Raw genomic sequence first — 16,734 nt, forward strand, 5'->3', positions numbered from 1 at the left:
ATTACATGGACTGCTTAGCACTTCTTTCAGTACTCCCTGTTTCACAAACTCATCAATGAGTTGGGCAACTTTCATGAGGGTGTCTTGCGACATGTGGTATTGTGGTGTCTGGGGAAAATTTACATTGGGTTTTACGGTCACTTTCACTGGTTCTATTCCTTTGACCAATCCTACTTCTTTCCCTGTCATATCCCACACTTCCTTTTCAACTGTTTCCTGTAACTCAGCAGGAATATCTGCTTCCGTGAGCATTGGATAAAGAGTAATCAGGGGATACTCTTCATCGACAGTTTCCACTTCGTCCCCTCCTAAACTGTCCTCTTCTTCCTCATCACTGTTTGTCTGAATTTTAATTCCATCATTTGAACACATAATCGAGCATCCCAATTTGCACAATAAATGTCTCCCTAATAGTGATATCGAGCTTGAGTCACACACCACAAATTTATGTGACCCTTGATAGTTACCAATTCTGACTTGCACTGGATCTGTGATTGGGTTTGTCAGGTACCTATTTGCTACTCCCACTACTTGAACTGTCCTCCCTGAAAGTGGCAAATTTGGTACTTCGATGCTTCTAACTGTAGAGCGTGTAGCTCCGGTGTCAACCAAGAACGAAACACTGTGACCCATAACTCTTCCTTCCACATTCGGACCCTTTTGATCAAGTTCCAAGGATGCTGCAAGCATACAATTTCCCTCCTCATCTGAACTTTCACTCTCCCATACATCGTTTATTCCATTCTCACTGTGTAACGGGAATTTGTGTACTGTCATTTTGATTCATTCCTTGACCCGTGACCTGTTGAGGAAGCATTACTTGTTGCTGATTCATTGGTGCTAAGGGTATTTGCATTTGCTGGTTAGGTACCATAGGAAACTGCTGTTGCATTGGCTGCAACTGTGCCATTTGTGCACGGGGCATTTGCACGGGTTGTAAACCCTGCATCTGATTTACATTATTTTTAAAATTTGGATTTGGACCTCTCAATTTCGGTCCTCTCATATTCTGAAATGCATTGACATCATTGTTTTGCTGACACTCCCGTTTCTAATGCCCGACGATACCCGCACGTGTGACATGGCATCACCTTCTTCATTGCCTGTATACCATTTGGAATCATAACAGTATTTAAATCAGGACCATTATTCACAAAACCTCCTCGGCCTCTGCCTCTCATCTGTGGCTGGAACATAGCATTTCCCCGCTGTTGCTGCTGCGGCAACTGTTGTTGGAAACCTTGCAAACCTGTCTGAGCTGCTCTAATCTGCATCACCATCACTTTTTCTTTCAACTTTTTCTGTTTCGTCTCAGTCTCATCACTGCAGTATTTTGCATAGTTCAACACTTCATCGATCGATTTTGACTGCCAACAAATCAAATGCATTTTAATCATCTGGCTAATTTCGGGTCTCAACCCTTCCACAAATCTGAACACAAAAGGGAGCATGTCCTTTGCCTCAATCGTTTCCGTACCACTGTAATTTTTAAACGCTTTCAACAATCTCTCATAGTACGCATGTATTGACTCTTTAACTTCTTGTGCTGTTCTGTCAATCCTCTGCCAATCCACATTTTTCGACGCAACCTTTGTTTTTAAGTGCTCAATCACCTTATGGTATAAACTCATTACAGTAGGTGATGGTGCACCAGTGTCCCTATCTCTTTCTGGTTCACTTGTTTGTCAAACTACAGCCCTTTTACAATCTTCCCACAAATCTGGCGGAACCACAATTTCGAATAATGTGTCCAGGTCTTCCCAAAGACATTTTGCGAGTTTCACAAATCTATCTGTTTGTTGATACCACTCGATCGGTTTCTCTCTTAATTTAGGGAAATCATCCGTAAAGGATTGAATATCGCACCTGTGCCACGGTACATGTACATGTTTTCCCCCCTGCTGTTTCTCTCATTGGCAACATGGTTATCAGGTCGTCATTCTGTTGTGCTTTTTCATTCCGATCTGGGGTACTTTCTTTCTTTTTGTCCTTTTTCTTAACCCATCTACTTTCCCACTTGTCTAAACATCTCCAGACCTGCGCGCTCTGCAGTATCTCCTTAAGGTGTGTTTTCATCCCTGCAGATCTCATGTGTTCAAAGTCTTTTATCTCAAAGTCTAGCCTGTAACTTCTGCTCAAGTGTTTAGTCTTACCTATATCGATCTCGTTTCTGTCTGCAATTTCTTGTAACTTCTTATGTATGCTGCTTACTTCTCTTGTAATCCTAGGGCACATGTATCTCAGCTCTTCTTCTGTGTATGATTCTAACCTGTTCTGACCCCTCGTTCCTTCTACTAGTTCATCTGCTTCCATGCCCAATCTTATTTTATTCAAATACTCTTCTCCCTTCCCGCTGGGTGTACTCCGTGGGGAGTTTAGGCTGTTCAACCACTGTGTTAACTGTTGCGCGTTCAGTCCCATCAATGTAGCACTTACATCAACTGCTACTGATGGTTGCTGTAACGTTTCAGTTTTTGAAGTTAGCGGTACTATTAGTGGTGGATTTGACCTTCCCACAGTTGACGGAGCACAAGCTGGAATTGGACTAAATTCCAACCAAGACCCAGATCTATTTGGCAGTGTTCCTACCGGAGTCGTTTCTGGAGTATTTCCTATGCATCTTCTCCCTGTCTCATTTTGTGTCATTACCCCTTGGTCGCATACATTTGGGTTTGCCTGTATATACAATGGCACTGGCGGACCTACAGAGATCATTGCTGGCATACCTAACTGGCTCTCTGTTACTCGAGTGTACCTCAGCACTTCTTGTACCTGCTTTTGAGGCATCAAAATTTGTGTTGATTCGGCTTGAATCAATGTCGGTCTTTGATAATTTTGTCCTCCCTGCGCCATTAAATCAGAAGTCATTCCCAGATTATGCTCATCACAGCAGCGCCTTTGAACCTGCGGCTGATAATTATCGACAGGTTTCAATTTATGCACGTCAGGATATATTCTCTGAACTTGTAGTATTTGTGGTGTAAAAGGCATATCGGAACTGCTCTGCCTCTGTGATATTCTCAAAGTCGGTGTCACATTACCTTGTATTGGTTCTGGAGGGGGAGTACTAGTGCTTGAGCCTTTTTCGCTTTCCACATATGGTGGCGGGCGATCGTTTAGCAATTGCATAATGAACTCCTCATCGTCTGACTCGTCTGACCTTTTCGAATTTCTGTTGTTTTCTCTATCTCTGGACTGACTCCTGTTTGTTTTATAGGTAGCTTTCCTTCCTTCCGTCTCTGCTTCGTCAGTAATTGCTGGAAACAATGTAATTCCCTGCAATACGTCTGATCTCCAAACCTTTTGTGTGCTATCCCATCTAGCATCCGCAAGTGTCTTTTCTACTTTTCTCACTCTTGTCTCAAATTTCTTTTGTTGTTGGTTTTATAGCCATTAGCTCCCAAATTGCTAATGCTTCAAATTGTGCTGGTCTTGGAGGTACTTTCATGTCGTATAGTGCGAATCTTAGATTCTCCAAAACTCTTAGATTAAACGACCTATGGATAGGGAACGCTGCACTTCCATGCTTTTCTGTTAATTTACACCATTGCTTTAGCCATAGACATGGTGCGACACCCTTTTCTTCAATCACGATGTAAGCTGGTGTACCCTCAGGCGGTGTTTCTTCTCCTACATTTGCTTTAATATATACATCTCCCCTCAAGGCACTCTTAAATGCTTTGAAAAATTTCATCTTTCCGTCTTTTATTTTTCTAATATATGTAATCAATAAGTGACTTTAATTCCCGGAATACTCTTCACTTGCCTTTCCCCACCAATTGCACTTCACGGATTGCGTCCAATCCGTGCGCGACCCTTCTCGCCAACCAAACTATCCCAACGCGGCTCCTAGTGACGTCACACTCACACACTGCGGCTGACAAAGTACAGCGGCTTGTCCTCCATTCAGCTTCACTCAAAACTAATTTCTGCAATATATCGCCAGCACTAACCAAAAAGAAGAAAACAAATCTGTCGGTTTATTACAGGAAGGGTAATACAATCGCTTCAGAAACCTTAGGGATTTTTCACTAGCCTCAGAAGTTATTCCATCTTTCTCGGTTTCCCGCTTTCGCAAGCAAAATTTGACCCGCAAACCTTACTCTCAACTGATCAATGAACTATTCTGGTGCACCTTAGAATTCGTCAAATCTCAAAGTCTAAAATTTTCCTTCATTCCTCAATATTCATACTGACTCATTGACCACGCCCGATCAACCTATTAAACCGAACAGATTACAACATCAATCAAGTGTCTCATACACTTTTCAACATACTCCGGAGTCTCTTGACCTCGCAGGGCCCATCTCAACATCAACAACCATGTGGACAATTTTTCCTGCACAAAGCACTACACACATGTGAAGTTCGACGACTTCCCTACTCTCACACTTTGGAGTAACACTCCTCTAAAATCTTTTAATTGGAGTTCGTAACCCCCTAAAATCCTCACAAACTTCTCAATTAATCTGCGGCGATAAGCTGTGCAAGCGCAAAACCCTAACTTCTCTCATACCATCACTAGAAACGCCGGAAACATTCTCACACCTCCATTTCCTCCATTCGCAAGCTCCGAGATTCCGGGAAAGTCATTGGGGATTTAGGGCATCATCATCTCTCCAACTTGTTTTATCAAAGAAAATTCTAACTTGACTCCGTCTATTGTTCGGATGGGGTCACAAAGGGCGAAACCATCAATCTCTGCTACCATCTACTGATAGCGCGTCCAGTCCTTATAAATTACTCATACTTGGACACGCTGGAGGTCGGTGAACCTTTTAACCGAGTTGGGCTCTCCTCATCCTAGAATAGTCGGATCAATCAAATCAATAACCATTGTAGTCAATACCCAATACTCAATTACTAGATCAAAATAACACATTAGGAATCAACAACAGTTGGTATTTTGACGCAACATGACTTTTCAGTCATGAACAACCACACCAGTTTATTAAAAGTTAATGAGTTTATTTCCCTATTAACAAAGCTAACACAATATATATGAGTCTCAAAATCAAATGATATATGTATATGAACATTAATAGCTGTCCATAACAATGGAAGAAACGCAATCTACGCAAAATCTGAATTATAATGCACTCGGTTATAGCAATACAAATCACTAATATGAGTAACTGAATTTGACTATTTGCATACATCGGTCAGCATAACAAGGTTTCAATTTAACATGGTGCATCAAGTGAATACCTCAACTAACCTCTAATTAGCATTGGCATGTGGGGCTTCATGCATAACGAATTTAGTCAACACAAATTTAGAAAACTTCTAGCTTGGGCCCTATCATAATAGCAGTTGGTACCTAAGAAGGAAAACATAATGCATAATACAATTATCCTTTCATAATTACCAAATACAATCAGCATTCAAGAAAGTCTTCGTCCTTCAGGCACCGGTTCGATCAGCATGGGGCAGATTTCAAAGGGGCAAAGTTAAGGGCAAGTTTTCTTGCGGCAGCAAGGAGAATGGGGCAAAAGTTACTGCATGGGCAAGACGGGGCAAATTAAAGTTAAAGTCTCTAGGGTGAGAATTCTTTAAAGTCTCTTTCTCTGCGACAGAGAAAGGTGTCAAAGGCTTGTTCCAAAATGGCTTCTTGAATCTTGCTTCAAAATGGCATCAAGGAAAATGGCTGACTTCTCTTTGTCCAGTAGGTTTAAGTAAGAAACATTCCAAATCCTTCAGGGTCTTCCATTGGAGGGTACATAGGGTGGCTTCAATTTGACCAATGAATAGTGTCTTTCTCCTAGTACTCATTTATGTATAAATTGTCCTTGGAGCCTTGGAACACAAGTTGCAACAAAGTTTGCCAATTAATTTTATCTTAGTGCCTTTATTGTGTGCACCTGCAGGAGCTGACCTTGCATCAAAGTGATGAAACCGGCCTAGCACGAAACCTTGGAGATTAATGTATTAGTCACCTCTACTGCAAAAATACAGCCTTAAAGTAAAATAATGTCTTTGTTAATACAAGTGAAAACCACGCAGTTAAATTTGAGACCAGGCGACTAGGCCAAAGCCTCTGCTAAATTTAAGCTAAGCATAAAACAGTTTCAACAAGAAAATCAAAGAATACTTTTGCAATTATGACGGATTACTACATTTTCAATTCTTCATGATTAATTAAGCTCATTTATAATAATGGCGAACTACTCCGTGGGCACAATTTCCCACGTATATTATTTTCTTTGCTAAAATCACACTACCTTATACGATTTTGGTTACATGATATATGAATATTTTGTTAGCCCTTCTTTTTCTGCGTCATCACATAAAATCCTTTTTTCTGTGTTAGTTATGTACTTTTACCTTTTGAATCACTTTTAAAGTAAATGCCGCACTTGAACAACTCTTTCCATGGGAGCGGTAGGTCCTATTCTAAATATTATTGTAGGAGGCTGGACTGGCTTGTAGTGAGTACCAAGGGGTACTTGCACCTTGCACCTTGCACCAGGCCCAGTTATCCCTTATTAGTGTATAGGGCGTCTAGCAGCTTAGGCTGATAGATAATGGTAGCTTAGCAGAGCAGCTTAGGCTGAACTAGGAGACGTGTGAAGCTACTACAGTACCACAAGTGTCACTTGCACAATATCATAAGAAAACACAATACACAGTTATACTAAAAATAAAGGTACTTTAGTTTTATGACAATATGCCAAAGTATCTTAGAGTGTACCCTCAGTGAGAGGATAGGAAATATACACAAGATATATATACACAATAGCAAAAATATGCAGTATAGTCTTAGAAAACAGTGCAAACAATGTATAGTTACAATAGGATGCAATGGGGAAACATAGGGATAGGGGCAACACAAACCATATACTCCAAAAGTGGAATGTGAACCACGAATGGACCCCAAACCTATGTGACCTTGTAGAGGGTCGCTGGGACTATTAGAAAATAGTGAGAGTTAGAAAAATAACCCTCCCCAAGACCCTGAAAAGTGAGTGCAAAGTGCACTAAAGTTCCCCTAAGGATAAAGAAGTTGTGTTAGAGGAATAATGCAGGAAAGACACAAACCAACAATGCAACAACGCTGGATTTCCAATCTGGGGTACCTGTGGAACAAGGGGACCGAGTCCAAAAGTCACAAGCAAGTCGGAGATGGGCAGATGCCCAGGAAATGCCAGCTGCGGGTGCAAAGAAGCTTCTACTGGACAGAAGAAGCTGCGGTTTCTGCAGGAACGCAAAGGGCTAGAGACTTCCCCTTTGGAGGACGGATCCCTCTCGCCTTGTAGAGTCGTGCAGAAGTGTTTTCCCGCCGAAAGAACGCCAACAAGCCTTGCTAGCTGCAAATCGTGCGGTTAGCGTTTTTGGACGCTGCTGTGGCCCAGGAGGGACCAGGAGGTCGCAAATTGGACCAGGAGGTAGATGGGACGTCGAGCAAGACAAGGAGCCCTCTTAGCAGCAGGTAGCAATCGGAGAAGTGCCAGAAACAGGCACTACGAGGATGCGTGAAACGGTGCTCACCCGAAGTCGCACAAAGAAGTCCCACGTCGCCGGAGAACAACTTAGGAGGTCGTGCAATGCAGGATAGAGTGCCGTGGACCCAGACTGGACTGTGCACAAAGGATTTCTGCCGGAAGTGCACGGAGGCCGGAGTAGCTGCAAAAGTCGTGGTTCCCAGCAATGCAGTTTAGCGAGGTGAGACAAGGACTTACCTCCACCAAACTTGGACTGAAGAGTCACTGGACTGTGGGGGCCACTTGGACAGAGTTGCTGGATTCGAGGGACCTCGCTCGTCGTGCTGAGAGGAGACCCAAGGGACCGGTAATGCAGCTTTTTGGTGCCTGCGGTTGCAGGGGGAAGATTCCGTCGACCCATGGGAGATTACTTCGGAGCTTCTAGTGCAGAGAGGAGGCAGACTACCCCCACAGCATGCACCACCAGGAAAACAGTCGAGAAGGCGGCAGGATCAGCGTTACAGAGTTGCAGTAGTCGTCTTTGCTACTATGTTGCAGGTTTGCAGGCTTCCAGCGCGGTCAGCAGTCGATTCCTTGGCAGAAGGTGAAGAGAGAGATGCAGAGGAACTCGGATGAGCTCTTGCATTCGTTATCTCAAGTTTCCCCAGAGACAGAGACCCTAAATAGCCAGAAAAGAGGGTTTGGCTACTTAGGAGAGAGGATAGGCTAGCAACACCTGAAGGAGCCTATCACAAGGAGTCTCTGACGTCACCTGGTGGCACTGGCCACTCAGAGCAGTCCAGTGTGCCAGCAGCACCTCTGTTTCCAAGATGGCAGAGGTCTGGAGCACACTGGAGGAGCTCTGGACACCTCCCAGGGGAGGTGCAGGTCAGGGGAGTGGTCACTCCCCTTTCCTTTGTCCAGTTTCGCGCCAGAGCAGGGCTAAGGGGTCCCCTGAACCGGTGTAGACTGGCTTATGCAGAATTGGGCACATCTGTGCCCAAGAAAGCATTTCCAGAGGCTGGGGGAGGCTACTCCTCCCCTGCCTTCACACCATTTTCCAAAGGGAGAGGGTGTAACACCCTCTCTCAGAGGAAGTTCTTTGTTCTGCTATCCTGGGCCAGGCCTGGCTGGACCCCAGGAGGGCAGATGCCTGTCTGAGGGGTTGGCAGCAGCAGCAGCTGCAGTGAAACCCCAGGAAGGGCAGTTTGGCAGTACCAGGGTCTGTGCTACAGACCACTGGGATCATGGGATTGTGCCAACTATGCCAGGATGGCATAGAGGGGGCAATTCCATGATCATAGACATGTTACATGGCCATATTCGGAGTTACCATTGTGAAGCTACATATAGGTAGTGACCTATATGTAGTGCACGCGTGTAATGGTGTCCCCGCACTCACAAAGTCCGGGGAATTGGCCCTGAACAATGTGGGGGCACCTTGGCTAGTGCCAGGGTGCCCTCACACTAAGTAACTTTGCACCTAACCTTTACCAGGTAAAGGTTAGACATATAGGTGACTTATAAGTTACTTAAGTGCAGTGTAAAATGGCTGTGAAATAACGTGGACGTTATTTCACTCAGGCTGCAGTGGCAGGCCTGTGTAAGAATTGTCAGAGCTCCCTATGGGTGGCAAAAGAAATGCTGCAGCCGATAGGGATCTCCTGGAACCCCAATACCCTGGGTACCTCAGTACCATATACTAGGGAATTATAAGGGTGTTCCAGTAAGCCAATGTAAATTGGTAAAATTGGTCACTAGCCTGTTGGTGACAATTTGGAAAGAAATGAGAGAGCATAACCACTGAGGTTCTGGTTAGCAGAGCCTCAGTGAGACAGTTAGGCACCACACAGGGAACACATACATATAGGCCACAAACCTATGAGCACTGGGGTCCCGACTAGCAGGGTCCCAGTGACACATAACAAACATACTGAAAACATAGGGTTTTCACTATGAGCACTGGGACCTGGCAAGCAGGATACCAGTGAGACAGTGAAAACACCCTGACATACACTCACAAACAGGCCCAAAGTGGGGGTAACAAGGCTAGAAAGAGGCTACTTTCTCACAATTATGTTGAGTTTTTTTGTATGATTAATTTTACACAGAAAAAAATGAAAGTACTAACTAAGACATGGAGAAAAGAACTGCCTAATGTAACAATTAAAAATGTAACTAAATAAAAAATTCTTAAATATTCATTAAACTAAAATACTTCTCATATATTTTACAGATGTAGCATTAGCAACAGTTGAGGAAACTGAGCATGAGAAAACTCGAAACACTCCATCACATATGGAGGATGATGGCGCTACAACACCAACACCCAAAACACCTGTGCCACCCAGACGCAGAGCAGCTGTATCTCCACTGCCTGATTTTCGTGAAGAAAGCAACAACCAAACATCAGCGAGGCCTACAAGTCATTCCAGTCCACAGGCATTCAAGGCATCAGCCTCTTCTTCAACATAGAGGCAGTGAATGCCAAAAGCGAGATTTAGATGTTCATGGAGCATCAGATGACGTTGCCAATACTACTCTTTTTGGTGGTTTAGACATGTTAATATCTGTGCAGCATCCACAATGTCAAAACATAAAACCAATAAATACACAGATAGTGCCCATGAATAAAAACATTTGTCAAATTGTAAACAACAATGTTGAGGAGCGTCAAAAAGATGTTTCTGAGAAATTCAGACAACTCACAGATTATATAACCCACTTATGCACCATAATGCAGAAAGATAACATCACTCACAGACACGACCAACATCTATCCAGACATGGTAGTTTCACTAAGTCTGTTAGCCAACTTACACATGCCACAGCAATATTAACAAGGTGCACAGTGGACATATAGGTGGAGCTAGGTTACTACAGTGACATAGCATGTTGGCTAGTACACATCACCAGTGCATTGGAGAGCATCCAAACATTAAACAACTAACCAACTAGTGAATCAGAGGGAGAGGAAAGTGAGGAGTTGCCAGGCCTCAGTTGCATTTCAGCCCCAGAAGCAGCGAGCCAGAGCCGCACTCGCAGGCAAAGTGCAGCTACAGATGTTTCACAAATTCTAATTAATGAGCACACAGAAAAGGCAAGTGAGGTGCGAGGCAAGAAGAAGCATTAGAAAAATGTAGTTTCAATTTATGTTTATATTCTTTGCATTCCTTTAACATTTGTATTGTCAAAATTGACATATCTGCTTTTTCCCATTATGTGCAGTTACTGTTGTGTGATTTACAACTTTAAAAATTACCTGAAGGAAAGTTAATTAAACAAAAGTTGAATTACATGGCTGTCATTTTTATTTACCTTTAAATGTGTTGTTTACTTGAAAAAGAATTTATCTTAATCTTAGTAATTCTCTGCCCTCTCCTGCCCTTGATCCATCTGGAGATTGATGTGGTGGTATTGGCAATTCGTTATCATCCGATTCTGGATCGGAGAGGATGACGGGTAGACCTCTTGATGAGGCAATGTTGTGCAGTAAAGCAAATGTTGCCATCATTTTGCAACTGGCTTCGGGTCTGTATTTGAGTGTCCCACTTCTCTTGTAAAGACATTGAAAGTGACTCTTTAGAAGTCTAAAAGTCCTAACTGTGATGTTTCTAGACGATTTACTTGCGGCATTTTAGCGACGTTCACTTGCTGAAGCGAGGTTTAGATAAGGAGATAAAATCCAAAATATAAATGAATGTAGTGATATCTACAATATATCTTAGGCAAATATATAAACACTTAACAAGTAAATATCCTTCGCCAACGCCTACTCTAAGAAGGCATCAGTAAATTTCACTATGTCTTAAGATGAAGGAATTGTGTATTTCCTGTGGATCTGGGCACTATATCAGTAATTATATTGGAGAAATTGCAAAGCACTTGAATGTTTAATGAATGAGTATTTTTACGATTTCTAAAAATCAATTCATTCTCACCTGGTGGTCATATGTGAACGAGTCCCATCATTGCACCCCATGACATGAGGGATTTGAGCGATCTGAAAAAAAATGGTACTTGATTAGCTGCAATTCCTGTGCTGTATTTGGAAATTTAATGTAACCAGCATGAGACTGCAGTTTGGGAAACCCCACCTGTTGTATCTATTATGTCCTGTTAGCTACGAGATGCTATTAGGTGCAGTGAACATAATACCACCACATAGGTGAGGATTGGATTACTCCTACAAGTGTTTTGCTCTAGCTGAGGTTTAATTTCAGCTAATAAATCTAATATAAAGGTATTATCTAATATATACTTCTCAAATGTTTCCTCTCCTGTCAGGTCACAAATTGTAATGCAAGCACTAAAAAGATACTCCTGTCTCCTCCTTCTTCTCTGAAAACCTGTCTGTATCCTTGTTTTCCTCTCCATGAAGTTGAGGTGAATTTTGGGGCTCTTTATATAGATTGCACGTGGGTACCACCTGTTTAGAGCTTTTGGTAAATTGCACATGCAAAATGAGCAGTCTGTGACTAGTTGCAATTTGCAAATGATTTGTACATTGAAATAGCAAATCACTGTTAGGGAGATTGGAGATTCCCAATTCGGAGCCTCAATTTTACTAAATTAGTAAATATTTAATTTGCTAAAATTGTGAAGTGAATTCTTTTTGTACATTAAAGAAGCCTTTTTTGCATTCGCAAACATCCCAATTTTGCTATTCGCACAGTTTGCAAATGCAAAAATGGTTCATGCATCTGGCCTTTAGGGCCATATGTACGAACACATTTTCCCATTGACACAGAATGGGAAAAACCCTTTGCTACATCTGGCCCTTAGTCATTCTGTACTGAACATAAGCATTCCTAAGGTAAAAAGTACAATACAAACATTCTTTTTCATTGAAAGCAAACCGCCTCGGCCCAATCAAACACTGTGACTGGAGAAACCAAAATGGCTTCTCTCAGTAGTACTTCTGAAAGCTTCCTTTCTATTAATCACATACGGGCACTTCTGTTTGAGTTTATAAAGGCTTGCTATTCACAAAGGGACTTATTAATATGTTTTAAAGTGTGGAGTCTCTGCACATAAAAAGATAGGACTGTTTTTTAATGTGTGGAGACTCCACATTCGTAAAGATACTACTTGTAAATCCTCTTGTGAATAGCAAACAATTGAAAAGTAACACAAAAGTGTAGGTTTACCTTTGTGAATCAGGCCCTGAGTGTGAAGGTGGGATTTTAGGCAAAAAACAAAGCAAGCATTGTCAAAGCCAACAGGTCTGAGGTTCACTACCAGCCTATTTTCTTTGTCAATGCTTGTTTATTATATCTTCATTCATTATCTCACTCTTTAGAGACATGTAGTTGAACTATTAGCTACCTGAGTTAACTTTGTGTTGGGATGTTCACTTTGGGAATAGCTGTTCATGCTTTACAAATAGTTCTTCATCCATTCCTGGCACGGTTTATGTAGCACGTAATTGTTGGTGGATGTTTCAGGCCATCCCCAATATAAAAAATTGGCTAAAAGTCGCTCTGGCCAAACCTTACACTGCTTTGAGCAGTGTCACTAGTGGCTGCAGGGCAGGCTGGGAGCCTGTGCTCCCTGCTGAGGGGTCAGAAGAACGGCACGCACACAGATAATTTTTTTCAATTTTATATTTTATTATTACTACCCCCACCCACTATGTGCCACCCCGCCCCTTTTAACCCCTGCAAGTTGCGACTGCCATAAAGTAGCACAGAGGGATAATATGCCTGCTGCAAAGCACAGACCTTCATTCTATGTGGATAGCTGAGTTGATTAGTAAAGCCAGCCCTTACCAGAGCTTTAAAACAAATTAAATGTATGTGAGAGAAGGTCTTTGGAGAGATGAGGGGCGCTTTTGCAGGATGGTAGTGAGGAAATCTGAGGAGGGGAATCAGGGGGGTTTGGGGAGGGTGCCGCCATGGGTTGACTTTCTTTCTACTATGCTGTGTGCTGTAATGGACGGAAGAAAAATGTGAATGATAGCAGGCCAGTGGATAAAGAGGTCTATCTGAAAACCCCTGTAACTAAGTAGCTTTATTTTAAATTACATTTTACTAAAATGAAAAGTTGTCAGATAATGCCAGACGTAAAAACGATTCAGTGAGTTAGCTAAAAAAAATTATGGCCCATATTTATACCTTTTTTGCGCCACATTTGCATAATTTTTTGACACAAAAGCGGCGTAAACTTGTACATTTGTGCCACTTTTGCGTCAAAAAGTTACGCACATATGGCACAAAAAAGTATAAATATGATCCTAAATCTAAAGTTCTATGATGGTAGTTCAGCAGGCATTGACTTAACTGTGCATGTTCTTTGACCATGAAAGAGTTTCTCTGTTTTCTTTTTTCTATTAGAAGTGTTTAGATTTTATTTGTAGCTGGTTTGGATGGGCTCATCACCAACATAAATGCAGACAACAAGCTTGTCTGCTACCATCAGTGTCCCGGAAGCGGCCAGTGCCAACCAAGATGCCCATTGGTTTTCAAAAGTACATCGTGCTCTCATGTCTTCGTGTCCCGTATGCTCCCATGTGAATTTCCGGTATATATATATATATCCAGCACGTCATCTCCATCAATGGCGGGCCCCCAACCCTACAGGGCGACTTCAGCTGTGGGAACTGAGCTTCCCGTAGGAACAATTTCAACAAAGAAAACGCTGGAGCCCAACTGCAGAATACACTCAGTGTTTATTTTCATGATTACTAACTGGCAGCAAGATCTCTGTCCTGACGCATTTCGGCTGATCCATTCCAGCCTTGATCACAGTTTACACAGTTAGCCTTACAAAGTCCTGGAACTCTGCAGTCAGAAGAAAAAATAATTCTAAGACAAGCTGACTTTTGACCTCTGTCTGTGAATTCAGAGCAAATGTGACATAAAAACAAGATTTAAAGGTATCTTTCATTGCCCCTCCACTTTTCAACTAAACTGAAAATCTGTTCTTTGTCAACTCGCCAAAAGGGGTGAGTAAGTTCTAAAAATAGCTCGATCTGTAAAAAAAAAAAGACTCACCCTTGCGAGTGGCGAAGTAGATTTTTCGAGCCCTGGGTATGGTGTCTTACCAGAGCGCTTGTGGTTTCTGAACCTGAGGCAGGAAGAAGACCTCCATGAGTGCACCAACAAAAGCTAAGGAAGTTCTTAAAACACTTTAAGGACCCTAAACCTACTACAGACGCGCCGTGAACTTTTGCTTTGTGGCCCCAGGAGGCGCCCATCTTACCAGCACCTGCATCCACTTGACCAGACCAACGAGCGCTATATAGCTCATGGGGGCACTTTGTAGCACGGGACGCGAGCGGGCTGCACCCGGGCAAAACTTAGGCCAAGGGCAGGCCCGTCCACACCCGTCGTAGCCTGGAGGAGGCTGGGCTGGGCCACCCCCCTAACATTTTCTCTAAGCAAGCACTGTTGACTCTTGCCACTATTGTATCTTCTTGTGGGTGTATCATTGAACTAACTTTTTATAGAACATTTATCCATCAATGATAATTCAATGGGCAAAAGGAAAGCAGTAGAGGGTGGGGCAGGGGTGGTGTTAAAAGCTAAGCAGAAGAGACATAAGCATGTGGCCAATAACTGTGTTATGGACAGAATCAACAACCTTCTTGACGATTGTGAAGGAATCTTAACTTTCTCCCCAAACAGTGGCCCCAACGGAACTGTGGGAGAGGAGTGCTCCCCTGTCAGGAAGGGCGCTGGTCACAACAAAATTGCTGACATATTTGTAAAACGTAGCCAACAGCCTATAGCCCACACAGGGCAGGGGGAAGGTAGGGATATCATCACCCACGCTCCCCCATTATCAGCAGAGAAGCCTCCAATTGATCCCAGTGACCCTATTCAGTGTTTCAACCGCTTTACCCCTTTAATAAATATCTCAGACTCACAGGACGACCCTGACCCATGCATCAGGGTGGGTGGGTCAGTAGATGTACATGTAAATGAGCACTCAGCCCAGTCAAATGCACAGCATATGTTATGCATACAAGATTTTAAGAGGGAGGTGTCAGAACTTAAGTCTATGGTTAACTCCTTAATTGCAATAGTCAAGCAGCTAATTTCTCCAGACACAACGACTTCCATAAATCATTACCGCAATCCAATGCCAAACCACTCAGTACCATGACAAAATTGCCCACAACGCTAGCAAATAGTTGTGCTGACCAATCTCTAGCTGATGCTAAGATCAAGAAATCTGATCAGCCCTCCCTCCCAATAGCTTAGGCGCAGGGAAGGCATTTGATGCCTGCTATCAAACTACAAAATCCACAAGCAATACTGACCCTAAATACACTGCACAACCCATCATTGACCGACTCCAATCTACAAGGACTGTTCTAATGGTCAATGTTCCTAAGCTACACTCCCTGGCACAAAGAGAAGGGGGAGATTCCATTAGAAATAAGGCAATTCATTGGATTCACCAAGTAGGAGGCTGTTACTCTGTAGTACGTGAGGATATAATTGATGCAGTAAGAAGGCCCGACGTAGGCACACACTTTGACATTCTACAGTTGACACTTAGGGATAGGAGCATGGTGGACAACCTGGTGGCCCTAGATGCAAGGACAAGTGCTCCAGGGCAATCCTGTATCCAGTTCCAATATCCTAGTCCACCTGTACACTGTAGGGCTCGTCTCATCCAGTGCCCAACAGGTAATCCATCTGCTCTTAGCGAGAATGATTGACTCAATGCATTGTCTGAACTACATGCTGAACTTCCCCTTGACTTACATGAAACAACTGTCTCTGGTCTGGCTTTAGCCTCCAATATTGCCTCTGCAAGCATTCACGTTTCTTCTCCTTACAGATCCCACCTGATCACCGGCGATCCATTGCATAGCTGTGACAACATTTTACATTCTTTCCCCAGTGAATCTCACTTATTACAGATAGCAAAGCATGAGAATACAGCAACTAGAACCAGTTCAGGTCCCCCAGATGGCTATCATTACTCGATACATGATTCACCGGACAATAGTGATGACAACCCCTTTCCTCCCAAGGAACCTCACCTGTTAAACCATCCTCTGGTAACCAAACTCTCAAATATGTCAGTGGACAGAGCTGTGCATTTAACCTCCAGGGTATCGCTTTTCTCATGGAATGTGGCAGGTCTGAGATCTATCCTCCCCCTCCCGTCCTTCACCTCCTTTATTGGTTAACACAACATATGTCTTCTTCAAGAGACATGGTCGACCGACCCACTCTTTCGAACTGGCTATTCCAACTTTTATATTCCTGCTCTGCCCAGTACCAGGGGCAGGCCCTCTGGCGGTTTAGCCATTTGGACTAGAACATCACTAAACTGCTGTATATTACAGCTATCC

General features: G+C 43.0%; 1 long non-coding RNA gene across 1 annotated transcript in view; it reads left to right on the forward strand.

The window, feature by feature from the left end:
- The window catches only part of LOC138300787 (uncharacterized), a 99,621-nt gene extending 88,902 nt beyond the window's left edge, over positions 1-10,719 (forward strand). The window contains exon 2 of the long non-coding RNA XR_011205005.1: positions 9,658-10,719. This is a non-coding gene — a long non-coding RNA (uncharacterized lncRNA). The remainder of the gene's footprint in view (positions 1-9,657) is intronic.
- Positions 10,720-16,734: the final 6,015 nt, after the last annotated feature.

The sequence above is a fragment of the Pleurodeles waltl genome, chromosome 6 (assembly GCF_031143425.1).
Source record: "Pleurodeles waltl isolate 20211129_DDA chromosome 6, aPleWal1.hap1.20221129, whole genome shotgun sequence".
Lineage (NCBI taxonomy): Eukaryota > Metazoa > Chordata > Amphibia > Caudata > Salamandridae > Pleurodeles > Pleurodeles waltl.